Source organism: Sapajus apella, unplaced genomic scaffold, assembly GCF_009761245.1.
Source record: "Sapajus apella isolate SASKATOON/1434 unplaced genomic scaffold, GSC_monkey_1.0 scaffold23, whole genome shotgun sequence".
Taxonomy (NCBI): domain Eukaryota; kingdom Metazoa; phylum Chordata; class Mammalia; order Primates; family Cebidae; genus Sapajus; species Sapajus apella.
The window spans coordinates 4,535,085-4,549,504 of NW_022436963.1; the positions used below are offsets into that span (position 1 = coordinate 4,535,085).

Sequence of the window (14,420 nt, forward strand, 5' to 3'; positions counted from 1 at the left end):
CATTTGGAAGTCTATTCTCCATACAGCATAAAGGCATTTTTTAAAAGACAGGCAGGATGGGCACGGTGGCTCACGCCTGTAATCCTAGTACTTTGGGAGGCCGAGGCGGGCATATCATGGAGTCAGGAGATTGAGAACATCCTGGCCAACATGGTGAAACCCCCGTCTATACTAAAAACCCAAAAATTAGTCAGGTGTGGTGGGGCACACCTGTAGTCCCAGCTACTGAAGACGCTGAGGCAGGAGAATTGCTTGAACCTAGGAGGTGGAGGCTCCGTGAACCAAGACTGCAAAACTGCACTCCAGCCTGGATGACAGAGCGAGACTCTTGTCTCAAAAAAAAAAAAAAAAAAGACAAAGTAAATCATGACACAATCCTACTTAAAGCCTTTCAGTAACTGCCTAAACAGTAAAATCAAAACTCCTTACTGGGATATACAAGGCCCTGCAAGATCTGGTGTCCCCACTTACCACCTCGACTTCTTTCCATTCATACTCCCTCTGTTGGTTTCTAGTTCACCACAAACTCCACTCTCAGGGCCTCTGCAGGGGCTCTCCCCCTCACCCAGCCTTCTCTACACATGACTGCTTCTCGCCTTCACAGCTTAGTCTAAAACCAGTATACCAAGATTTTTTTTCCTGCTATAGCCAGTGAGTACTAAGAAAAAGAAGTAGGCCAAGCATGATTGCTCACGCCTATAATGCACTTTGGGACACCAAGACAGGTAGATCACCTAAGGTCATGATTTCGAGACCAGTATGGCCAACATGGTAAAACCCATCTCTACTAAAAATACAAAAATTGGGCCGAGCATGGTGGTTCACGCCTATAATCCCAGCACTTTGGGAGGCCAAGGCAGGCGGATCGTGAGGTCAAGAGATTGAGACTGTCCTGGCCAACATGGTGAAACCTCATCTCTACTAAAAATACAAAAATTAGCTGGGCGTAGTGGCGTGCACCTGTAGTCCCAGCTACTTGGGAGGCTGAGGCAGGAGAATTGCTTGAACTCTGGAGGAGAAGGTTGCAGTAAGCCGAGATTATGCCACTGCACTCCAGCCTGGCAATAGAGTGAGACTCTATCTCAAAAAAAAAAAAAAGAAAAAAATAACAAAAATTGGCCAGGCATGGTGGTGCATGACTGTAATCCCAGCTACTCGGAGACTGAGGCAGAAGAAGCACTTGAACCTGGGAGGTGGAGGTTGCAGTGAGCCAAGATTGTGCCACTGCACTCTCACCTAGGAGACAGAATGAGACTTCGTCTCAAAACGAACAAACAAAAAATAAAAAAAGAAAGATTTTTTTCTAATGACTCTATTGAACACATCCCCATCTTACTTTCTAACGTATCAGATTTCCCGCCTAGCATTTATCACAAGTACTAGATTTTATTTATTTCCTTACTGATTTATTATCTCCCTACCTTCCTGCAATACAAGCTTCTGCCTTTTCTGGGTAGTTTATTAAAGCCAATACATGTTGTAGAATAAATGGCAGAAAGAACAAGTCAAGGATGGAGGAAGAAGTGAGAAGGGGAAACCAAGAGCAGAGAACATATTTCCAATCTATACCCAGGCTTCCGCCCACAGTTTTGTAATGCAGGTTTTTCCATCCTAAGTAAAAGTAGAGGCTGGGCACGGTAGCTCACGCCTGTCATCCCAGCACTTTGGGAGACCGAGGCAGGCAGATCACCTGAGGTCAAGAGTTTGAGACCAGCCTGGCCAACATGGCAAAACCCCATGTCTACTAAAAATGAAAAAAAAATAGCCAGGCGTGGTGGCACGCACCTGTAATCCCGGCTACTCAGGAGGCTAAGGCAGGAGGATCACTTGAACCAGGGAGGCAGAGTTTGCAGTGAGCCGAGATTGTGACACTGCACTCCAGCCTGGGCAATAAGAGCGAGACTCTACATCAAAGAAAGAAAGAAAGTAGAGGTCCCCTATTGGCTCAGTTGAACCTAACAGTAATACATAATAATATATAATAAGCTTAATCTATTCGTAAAGGACATCTCTAACAATAATCTCGTTTACACTCAGTACATTTCTAATGAAAGATCAAATTCAGTTATTACTTTACAACTACTCTTGGGAGTAACTAGTGTGTACCTAAATTTGCTGAAGTAAATTTGGAGACAATTTTGCTTAAAACCTAAGGTCAAGAAGAGGCAACAATAATATAATCAAGTGCTTTATGCTTATACTCATTAGAAAATGTCTCTAGGGCCGGGCGCGGTGACTCATGCCTGTAATCTCAGCACTTTGGGAGGCCGAGGAGGGCAAATCTCGAGGTCAAGAGATCAAGACCATCCTGGCCAACATGGTGAAACCCCGTCTCTACCAAAAATACAAAAATTAGCTGGGCGTGGTGGGACACGCCTGTAGTCCCAGCTACTCGGGAGGCTGAGGCAGGAGAATTGCTTGAACCCGGGAGGCGGAGGTTGCAGTTAGCCAAGATCGCGCCACTGCACTCCAGCCTGGCGCCTGGCGACAGAGCAAGACTCTGTCTGAAGAAAAAAAAATGTCTCTAGGAAAGCATAATGTTAAAGCTGGGTGATGTGTAAATTGGGGGTATGTTATATTTTCTCTACTTTTGTGTCATGTTTAAGTTTTTCCATAATAAAAAGTTAAATAAATAAAAGTAAATGCCTCTATGAAGTCAAAAGACAGCAAGTATCTGTGGGTCACAGATATACTCCTGGCTCAAGTGCACTCTGTTGCCATTTGGAGATTTAATTTAAATCAGTTGATGGTTGCTAAATGTCTTCCCAAGTCTTACGATGTTAGGTCTTCATCAGGGCCTTTTTGGGAAAATTGGAGGATACAAGGAAGCAGGACTGTAGTTTCACCTGCTCTGTGTCACAGTCTTCCAGCCCCAGCACCACCAGCCCAGCCCCTTTCTATGGGACTTTCCAATAAACACGGCTCAAGAACAGCAACCTCGGGGCAAAATAAAATCATTTACAAAAGGAAAAGAGAAAAAGCATGCAGAAGGGGAAAATATTAATACATTATTTTTGCTTAAATTCAAACCAACCATTTTCCCCTAGAATTTTGATGAGGTAATATTTCTTCTAGAGTAGCACTTCAAATTTAGGAAGGGATTCATAGAAGACTAACTGCAAAACAGCAGAGACCAGCAACCCCACCCAATAAAGTTCCTTCTCTCAAAGATTCCTCGCCTTACTCCAGGATTCCTCTATTGCATTTTTAAAAAGTGGTTAAGAGGTGAAAAGAAAGACCTCACTAGGCGAAACAAAGAACATAAGAATCTAAGCTACTCTGGCAGGTGTTTGTTTTCTACCATAGAAATAGCCTAGTTGGACTGGGTGTGGTGGCTCACACCTGTAATCCCAGTGCTTTGGGAGGCCAAGGTGGGCAGATCCCTTGAGCCCAGGAGCTGGAGGCCAAACTGGGCAACATGGTGAAACCCCATCTCTAGTAAAAATACAAAAATTAGCCAGGCATGGTACCATGTGACTGTAGTTTCAGCTATTCAGGAGGCTGACGTAGGAGAATTGGTTGGGCCCAGGAGGTAGATGCTGCAGTCAGCCATGATCATGCCTGGGCAACAGGGTGAAATGCTGTCAAAAAAAAAAAAAAGCAAACATGATAAGACCCTGTCTCTATAAATAATAAAATAAATAAATAAAATAAACCAGAATGAAGAAGCAAAATACACTATAGACATACAGTAGAATACTATTCAGTCTCTAAAATGAAGGAGATTCTGACATGTGTTACAATGTGGATGAACCTTGATGATACTATGCTAAGTGAAATAAGCCAGTCACCAAAAGACAAATACATGACTCCACTTCCATGAGATACCTAAAGTAGTCAATTTCATAGACCTGAAAAACAGAATGGTGGTTACCAGGGGCAGGGTGGAGGGGGGAATGGGAAGTTATTATTTAGTGGGTACAGAGTTTTACTTTTACAAGATGAAAAAGAGTTCTGGAGACGGACTGTGGTAATGGCTGCACAACATTATACACATAGTCATACCACTGAACTGTACACTTAAAAGTAGTTAAGATGGTAAATTTAATGAATACATTTAACATCACTAAACTATACATTTAAAAATGGTTACGACACTAAATTTTATTTTGCCCCAATAAAAAAATTTTTTTTAATGTTGCAGTGCCTAATAAATAGCTTAATAGCTTCATACCATAAGTCATGTAGTTACCAAACAAGTATGTTTAGATTTGGGTGTCCGTGTTCACAAAGTGGGAAGAAAAAAAAAAACGGAGCAACATGACCTTTAAATGACAGCAGGGCCCTGAGTAACAAATGACTCTAATCAGATCAGGAGAGGTCAATGTGATCCTTTAGGTGACAGAGATCTAATCTGGGACACAGTTGGGCCTAAACACAGATTTACTGAACTCAAGGAAATGAACACTTAATCACACTAAGAGATCACGGCCACAGTGAAGATATGTTTCCTGTCTTGTTCCATTTCTAGAGGCTGAGTTCAGTTTTGTGGTTCAACACATGGATATGACTAGGCTAAACTGGGATTTAATTCTTAGCTTTCTTATATTTCAGTCATGGTCTAAGATCTTACTCTGTGTTATTATTTGGTGGCACAACCCAAACTACTCAGTTTAATTTGCTCTACATCTAAATTTATCTCCATACATTAATTAAATACCATCTGTGCTAGATAGTGTATACCAGTACTTAGTCCCACATCTATCCTTCTGGACTCTCCCTGCATCAGGCCTGAAATCTATATTTCCAAACCCCTCTGTCAGCTGTGCTCCCATTAGGTTCTGGCAGCAGCACTGGCAGGAGAGCAGGTTCCTGCTTGGCTGTAGCAAACTCCAGCAGCATCGGTGAGAAATGGTGGTTTGTGGGTGCCTTTAAACTTTTGTTCCTTCAGCTCTTCATTTTGTAAACAATTCCTAGAATTACATTCCTCTTGAATGAAACACCTGGAGTGGTTTCCTGAGTAGACACTCACTAACAGCCCACCAAATTTAAAATTTACATAACTCATGGGCCAGGGTGGGGAGCTATTCTATGAAATATTCATTCAGCTATTCATTCAACAAATTTTTAGTGAACACCTACTATGGAACAGGTACTAGAGATATAGCAGGAAACAACACAGACAAAAATCCTTGTCTTCAAGGAGCTTACATACTAGTGAAGGAGAGGCAATACTCAGGACAAGTAGATAAAACACATAGTGTGTAACACAAGTGCTAAGGAGAAAAAAAATTAAGCACAGGCAAGGATATGAAATGTTGGAGAAGGATTGAAATATTAGACACGCAAGTCACTGAGGTGATTTTTGGGGGAAAACCCCGAAGAGGTAAGGGAGCTAGTAGTTACTCACATAACTGTAGGAAGAGCATTCCAGGTGAGGGAAGATATGTGAAAGGGTCCTAAGGAGGAAGTCTCCTTGGTATGTTCCTTTGTGGAACAGAAAAGACAAAGGAGAGGACATGTGAGAGATGGGGAGGGTCAGCCATGAGAGCCTTGTTGGCTATGATAAAGGCTTTAGCCACTGCAGTAATTCTGAGCAGAATAACATCACCTGACTTACCTGTGAACAGGGTCACTGTGTCAACAACAGACTGCAAGGGGCAAAAGTAGAAGTAACAGGGGAAACAGCTAAGAACCTCCTGCAATAATCCAAGTGAAACTGAATGATCGCTGGGACCAAAGTGCTAGCACTACTCGCAGGATGTGAAGCAAATTCTGAATATATTTTGAATTCCTATCTGGTCCTTAAAAAGTCAGGGTCTGGGCTGGGTGCAGTGGCTCACGCCTGTAATCCTAGCACTTTGGGAGGCTGAGGCAGTCAGATCATGAGGCCAGGAGTTCAAGACTAGCTTGGCCAGCACTGTGAAACCCTGTCTCTACTAAAAATACAAAAATTAGCTAGGCATCGTGGTACATGCCTCTAACCCCAAATACTCAGGAGGCTGAGGCAGGAGAATTGCTTGAACCAGGACCTGGGAAGTGGAGGTTGCAGTGAGCCAAGACCATACCACTGCACTCCCAGCCTAGGCTGCAGATCGAGACTTCATCTCAAAAAAAAAAAAAAAAAAAAAAGGTCAGAGGCTAGTCCCAGAATCTCACTGGAAATCATACAACAGAAACTTCAATAGGACTCCTACCAGGTGTAAGACTATAATGAATATTATAGAATTATTTAATTATCTTTGCCTAAAGCCATTACATTATTTATATTTTTATATTTAGCCAAATATAAGAATATAAAGGTTTTAGCCATTATATATATAAGAATATAAAGAATATAATGGCTTTAGCCAAAGATAATTATATAATTGCAAATTAACATTCTCCAATAGTTATTACAGGGGAAAACTAATGTATAACATGCCAGAGTTATAAAATTTTTAATATTTTTATATAAATATTATAAACTATAGTATAAGTACCTATAAATCCACTTTTTATTAAACTAATCAAGTTAGAGAAAAAATATTACCATCTTAACTGTACTTCCAAGAGGATAATGATCAAAATGTAAATTTTCTAGAGAGCCAATGAAGAAATTCAGAACTAGAAAATATCTGCGAGTCCCCTTCCCTTCATTTTTGCACTAAGGTAATAAAGCCCAGGCATAAATGAAGCCTGGTCATTTTTCAAGCACCAAAACATATTTCAGGTTATGTGCAATGGCTCATGCCCGTATCCTAATACTTTGGGAGACTGAGGTGGGGGGATCACTTGAATTCTGGAGTTTGAGACCAGCCTGGGCAAAGGAGGGAGACCCGGCATTTACAAAAAAATTTAAAAAATAACAAAAATAAATAAATAAATAAATAATAAAAAAATAAAATTTTAAAAATTAGCCAGGCATGGTGGTGTACATTTATGGTCCCAGCTACTTGGCAAGCTGAGGTGGGAGGTCACTTGGGCCTGGGAGGTAGACGCTTCAGTGAGCCATGATCACGCCACTGCACTCCAGCCTAGGTGACAGAGTGAATCCTGTCTCAAAAAAAAAAAAAAAAATTCAATACTGTGATGAAAATATTTCTAGAATATATTTTTATTTCCCTATCTTCTTAAAACAGAGACTTCTGAACACATTTCTTCTTTGCCTTGGTAACTGTGGTCTCTCTAAAGAGCAACTATATCCAGCCCAGGTGTGATGCTGGACTTTGCTAACTGCTGCCTCCACTAGGCAGCCCTAACAATCTCTACTCACCTTGCTCCCAGCTGATGGTGTCTGCTCTACATGATAGGCTGGAAAACAGTTAAGAACCATACATCAGCTTTGGTGCAGGAGCTTTATAACAATTAGTGTCAGCACTTGAAAACCGATTTGGCTTGCTCTCAGTGTTGGGGTGTGTTTTGAAGAGCTAATATTGCCTCCAAATGGATGGATAAGTGATGTAAGCACATTGCTTTAGAAAAAGTTCTACCCCCAAATGTAACTGATCACTTTACAGAAAGTGTAGTTTTAAATTATTAAAAGCAAAATTAATTATCTGAGAAAATATTAACACCATAAACACCACTACATGAAAATGCAAACTGCCACAGTAATGCTTATGTCTCAAGTAACAGCTTACAAGTATAAACAGTAAAGTAATAAGCTGTAATAAAAAGGCACTTCATCTCTTCAAAACCAGCTATCCCACCAAAACTCTCCAGTAAGTTAACATGAACTAAATTTTTGATCCCTTTACTAGCATTCTACCAAAATCACTTTAATTTTTAAAGTTAATAATAAAAACATTTCATTGTATTGGAAAGATTCTAAAAACACATAAAACCATAAGTCAAGATAGCAAATGACTCATATATAAGCACTCAGTCAGGATAGTAAGTCTCCCTTAGCAATTAAAGAGCAAATAGAGGAACTCAACAGAGAATACAAAGTAAAAAGGTTGGGGCCCTTTAAGGAGATGCTGGAATTCCTGCCAAGCTGCATGTTCACAAGTTAACAGAGTTTGCCCTCCCTCCCTGTGTCTCCACAGCTGCTCATTGCAGTTACAGGTGGGTCCCTGTGGGGCTGCCTACAGTCCTAGTTTTAACAGCCCAGAGATCTGTGTGGTTGGTTCTTGGCTGCTTCTACTACTCTCAAAAAGAAAGAGTTGGCAAGAACCTCACCAAAATTAAACAATATCTTTAGAAGGAGGGAGCACTAAAGATAAAGGCTTGAGAAGGGATTTTTTCTTCCTTTAAAGACAAGGTCTTGCTCTGTCCCCGAAGAGGCTGGAGTACTATGGTGCAATCACTGCTTACTCCATCCTCAACCTCCTAGGCTCAAGCAATCCTCCCACTCTCAGCCTCTCAAGTAGCTAGGACTATGCAATTGTGCCACCACACCCGCCTAATATTTTAATTTTTTGTAGAGGTGGGGTCTTACTAGGTTACCCAGGTTGGTCTCAAACTCCTGGCCTCAAGTGATTCTCCCACCTTGGCCTCCCAAAGTGCCAGGATTATAGGCATGACCCACGATGCCTAGGAAAGGATTTAAAAAAAAATTTCAGGGTTACTTTCTTATTTTACATTAGATGTTTCCTCTATTAAAACCTGAAATGTTTAGCTTATTACAAATGCATGTACTATTAATATACGAATAAGTATTCACAAATCACTAACTCTCTGCCCTTTACTCCCACAAAAATCCTTTCTCAAAACAAAACCCTATAAATATTAGCCCATTCCCACATCTCTGTCAAAACACCTTCCAAAGTAAATGCTTTACATTTTTTTGACAACACTTAAACACAAGTTGTATATCATTTCCTATCCTGGTACTATAAGCTTCTCTACGCCAAGAAACTTACTCAATTTTGCATTCTCTTAACCCCTGGCACCACTGCTTCATATCACAGCTATTTAGTGTCTGCTAAATGAACTACTGGTATCAGATCATGGCACCTCCAATTCACGAATGAGAAAATTCAACTTTTTAACACAGCAGTAACATTTCTGCCTCCAGGAATACTGTTATTTTCACAAGAGACGGAAATTCAGTGATTCAGTGCCTGCCATCTGCCCGAGAAGTCAGCTATTTCTGACAAGTCCTAGTGTGCGCATGAGCCAATCAGGCTGCAGCTGACTTTTTTAACAGGCATGGATGGAAGAATGAGAAAGGTCACTAAAGCAGAGTCCTTGTGTAACTCGTTAGGCATCATCCATAGGAAATTTGCTTCCTCTTCAGTCTTCTTGAAATCCTGTGAAGTTAAAACATGCTTTCAAGCCATCGTTTCTTCCTCCTGTTCCTTAACCCATTTATGCCGGAGGTTGCAAATTGTTTTGTGTGAAAAATCAGACTTTGGTGATGACCTTAAGCACTAGCATATAAATAACTCCCAGAAGCCTGGCGTTCCAGTAATGGAACGCTAAGGCATAACTAGGTTAAACTTTGGATAGTCCAACTTGCCAGGTTACCTGGTTGTTTACAAAGCCTTTCGCAGTACAAAAACTTGATTAACCCTAATTGCCTGCTGACGTCTACGGTTATTTCCTTTTCTCAGACCACTTCGAGACAAGATCTTGCTCTGTCATCCGGACCGGAGTACAGTGGCTCAAATATGGCTCACTTGTAGTCAGATTCAAGTAATCTTCCTGTCTCAAACATCCGAGCAGCTGAGACTACAGGTACATGCCACCACACTCAACTAGTTTTTGTACTTTTTATAGAGACAGGGTTTTGTCATGTTGCCCAGGCTGGTCTCCAACTCCTAGGCTCAAGCAATCCACCTGCTTTGGCCTCCTAAAGTGCTGGGATTACAGGCAGGAGCCACCACGCCCGGCTCTCAGATCACTTCTTGAAGGCACCTTAGAATTCCACAAAACTTGTGTTTTGACATTCAGTGTGATACTGTTTCTTTGTCACAAATTCAATTCTACAAGTCACATCTCTTTGTCTGCCTTCATGAGTCAAAACTACTTACTAGCTGGGCATGGTGATACATGCCTGTACCAGTAGTCCCAGCTACTTGGGAGGCTAAGATGGGAAGATGGCTTGAGCCCAGGAGTTGGAGGCTGTAATGTGCTATGATGATCATATCTATGAATGGCCACTGCATTCCAGTCTGGGGGACACAGAAAGGCTCATCTTAAAAAAAAAAAATTACCTGCTAGAACATAAAATAAATGGTAGAAAGAACGCCATAGCAGAACAAACATGCAACTCAGAAATGCCCAGTCTAGCACTCAGTGGCTGGGAAACCTTGCAGAGAAGTGTGCAAGTGCTCTCAGAGGGGACCTGCCTGCCTGTCACTGGTTCAGTGTGCACACCCTCTCGGCATGTCGTAAGAGTCATGGGCTAGAAATGTACTACCATGGGGGAATAAAAGAATAGACTACCATGAACTGTCACACTTTTTAGGAAAGCATTTTACAGAATATGGCAGTATGCAGAACCGTACTGGAGGGGAATAAATATTGGCTCTAAGAGGTATTCTGAAATTCTTTCAATGCAGGATAATAACTAAGAGCTTTGACTACAAAGGCATATATAAGACTGTAAGATTTAACTACAGAGTGCCTCAAGATTCCAAATTCAGTTTCTTTAGAAATTTGTTAGGCATCATCCATGGGAAATTTGTCATTTTAGAGAGTCTGCACCAGAACAGGAGCATCATGTTTAAAATTCCTTACCAATTAGCCCAGGTAAAAATCAACTTTTAAAAACTTAGCTGTATTTCTGCCAATGTACAAAAGAATACCCCCCAAATCCAGAAATAGATACAGTTTGTTAATCAATTCTTGCTGCTGCAATTTTCTCAAAACAAAAATACAAAAGCAAACTATCTGAATTCATAACGAGCAGCACACATTCAGGCCTGAGGCTTTAAGAGCACCGTCAACACCTCAGTAGTCTAAACATATCTTCAGATGCTTTAGTCTCCCAAGACACAACTGGAGATTCTAACTATGCCACCCCTTCTGCAACATGGGGTGGATGAAGGGCAGGGAGAATGGGGGTGGTAGAGACCTCTCCATGACTCTCTATCTCCAACTCCTCTTACTCCACTGCACCCAGTTCCTCTACCTTCTGTATCTTGGGGGCAGGGAGGATGGAGAACAGTTTACTCCCACAAATATACTAACTCAGAAAAAAAAAAAAAACCACTTTAAGTATTAGAAAGCTTTTCTTAATCCAAGCAAATTCAATTATCATTATTCTATGAAACTGTTTGTAACAGCAAAAAAAAAAAAAAAAACCCGAAATGTACACAAATATGGAAACAACTAAATAAATTACGGTGCATCCATGCAATAAATTACTAGGCAACCATTAAAAGAATGCAGCAGATCTATGTGTACTTGGATATATCCAAAATATTTTCAGTGAAAAGAGCAAAGTGCGGCCGGGCGCGGTGGCTCAAGCCTGTAATCCCAGCACTTTGGGAGGCCAAGGCGGGTGGATCACGAGGTCAAGAGATCAAGACCATCCTGGTCAACATGGTGAAACCCCGTCTCTACTAAAAATACAAAAAAATTAGCTGGGCATGGTGGCGCGTGCCTGTAGTCCCAGCTACTCAGGAGGCTGAGGCAGGAGAATTGCCTGAACCCAGGAGGCGGAGGTTGCGGTGAGCCGAGATCGCGCCATTGCACTCCAGCCTGGGTAACAAGAGCGAAACTCCGTCTCAAAAAAAAAAAAAAAAAAAAGAAAAGAAAAGAGCAAAGTGCAAAACAATGTCTAAAATATACCACCATTTGAGTTTTTTTAATGTGGATGGGGAAATACATGCTTCACACACATAGAATGTTTCTGTAAAAATACAAAAGAAACTGGGAATAATAGTGGCCTACAAAAGAGACTGAGGAACTAGGGTTTCCATAAAAAGAAACATACTCTTTTTTGATATTCAAAAAAATTTTTTTACTATGTACATCTATCCCCGTTTAAAATGTTTTAGGCCGGGCGCAGTGGCTCACGCCTGGCCTCCCAGCACTTTGGGAGGCTGAGGCAGGTGGATAACCTGAGATCACGAGTTTCAGACCAGCCTGACTAACATGCTGAAACCTCACCTCTACTAAAAACACAAAAATTAGCCAGGCATGGTGGTGCATGCCTGTAATCCCAGCCACTTTGGAGACTGAGGCAGGAGAATCACTTGAACCCAGGAGGCAGAGTTTGCGGTGAGCCAAGATCATGCCATTGCACTCCAGCCTGAACAACAGCAAAAGTTTGTCTCAAAAATAAATAAATAAAGTGTTTTAGCGTACTTAAGTCTGTGATTATGATTTAAAAAAATAAAGCAATAGAAAAAAAAGTAGGCCGGGCGCGGTGGCTCAAGCCTGTAATCCCAGCACTTTGGGAGGCCGAGGCGGGTGGATCATGAGGTCAACAGATCGAGACCATCCTGGTCAACATGGTGAAACCCCGTCTCTACTAAAAATACAAAACATTAGCTGGGCATGGTGGCGAGTGCCTGTAATCCCAGCTACTGAGGAGGTTGAGGCAGGAGAATTGCCTGAACCCAGGAGGCGGAGGTTGCGGTGAGCCGAGATCGCGCCATTGCACTCCAGCCTGGGTAACAAGAGTGAGACTCCGTCAAAAAAAAAAAAAAAAAAAAAAAAGTAATGCCTATTAAAAGCTATCTCATTTTTCTTAACTATTTCTCAAGTCTTTGTGGCATAATTTGAATTCAGTAAAACAGGACAGAGTGGAGGGATTGGGAGTTTGGAGAGGTCCCTTCCACCCTCCTCCTTTAAAATTACAGTAACTTTCAATTGGCCATAATGCTAAAAAAAAAATCCACTTGCTTCTGCAACAAAAATGCAAAATCCCTTAAATGTTTGGCTCCACTGTAACCAACACTTAAAAGATACAAATATATTAGCAAGTCTGTGGCTAAAGTTCAATTACATTTTATATGCTAATATGAAATGCTTATCATATTTTTTATGAGTCAACAGTTTTATATGATTATTTTGTTTCTAAACTAACAAAGAACTTCAGAATTACTAAAGCATCCAAATTACCTAAACTCACTCCAGTCAAGCATCAGTTCAGTAAAAAAATAAAGGGTTTCCCCCTCCATAGCTTCCAAATTCCCAATCGTTTTCCATTTCCAAGCACGATGGGGGGGCAGGGGCAAGGGAGATGGCAGGCAAAGCCTAAGCCTGTCCAACCCTCTTCAAACTCTGTAGATGCCTCCTCCTGGTTTCGGGGATCTCAGGTCCTCATACGGATATAGCCATCATCAGCACTCCCACATTAAGTGCACTGATTCCATTAACAACGGTGGGAGGCAAGTGGCTCCACTGGCTTGATTCTGAAGCTCAACCTGTGGCTCATGCACCTGCAAATAACAACAGGCTCTCATCAGTCACACAGGGCAAAGGAAGTGGAGCTGCCCCACCCCACACCCACACAAAACCAGACTGCTGACAGCCTCTTTGTAATGACTGCCACAAAAAGTAAAGCAAATGCCCTGCAACTGGATTTTTACTAATGGAAATGCATTTGTCAAGGATTCAAAGATGCTCAGTTATCTTGGGAAAAAAGTTATAAGTTAACATGATCTTCAAAAATTAAGATGAGGAAAGGAATTTTGCCAACTTAAAACATTCATCAAAATAGATACCTGAAGCAGCAAAATATGACAAAATACCAGTTTCGCATTTTTTTAAATCCTGAACATTCAGAACGAAAACTATAACACTGTAAAAAAAAAAAAAAGTGTCCAGGGATAGGAAAAAAATATTTCTCAATCATTTATAAATTGGTTATTTATTCATACTTCCATTTACATACACATATTTGCCAGGTTCTCAGTACCAGGGATGTCATGGTGATTAAAAGACAGCCACACTCCCTGCCTTCAGAGTTTATAACAGTAAATGAACACAAGTAATAATGCATTGCTGTATAGTTTATCTCTCCCACAAGGAACAATTTGTTCACAGGTTTTAACAGAGTGGCTTTAAAGCATTTTATGATAAAATTAAAATATTAAAATGAGCTAAAAATAAAATATTTCATATAGTGAAAAGTGTCACTAAGAAAATTCAAACAATGGTGAGAAAAAAGTGCCTCTGGAATGGAAGTAAGGATGTCTAGGGAAGGCTTCACTGAGCAGAACCCTCCATGATTAAAAGGAACTAAGTGTAGCAAACTTGATGTCCGGCCAGCTGGGCACCATGGCTCACGCCTGTAATCCCAACACTTTCAGAGGCTGAGGCGGCTGGAATGATTGAGCTCAGGAGTTTGAGACCAGCCTAGACAACAGGGCGAAACCCCATCTCTACTAAAATACAAAAAAATAGCTGAGCGTGGTGGTGCACGCCTATGGTCCCAGCTACTTGGGAGGCTGACATGGGAGGATCTCTTGAGCCCAGGAGGCGGAGGTTGTAGTGATCACACCACTGCACTCCATGTACTCCAGCCTGGGTGAAGAGCAAGATCCTGTCACAAAAAAAAAAAAAAAAAAACCTCAATATCCTTGGAACGGAAAGAA

At 41.3% G+C, this 14,420-nt stretch overlaps 1 protein-coding gene across 6 annotated transcripts in view; it reads right to left on the bottom strand.

The window, feature by feature from the left end:
• Positions 1 to 14,420, bottom strand: part of SFMBT1 (Scm like with four mbt domains 1) — a 151,465-nt gene that overhangs the window by 121,994 nt on the left and 15,051 nt on the right. For 2 of the 6 annotated variants that reach the window (XM_032290195.1, XM_032290194.1), the window contains exon 2: positions 12,943 to 13,262. The exons of 3 other annotated variants lie outside the window; for them this stretch is intronic. The gene's annotated coding sequence lies outside the window, so the exon portion shown is untranslated. Of the gene's footprint in view, positions 1 to 12,942; positions 14,151 to 14,420 lie in introns of those variants that run through there. One more of the 6 variants, XM_032290192.1, reaches the window with a different exon arrangement.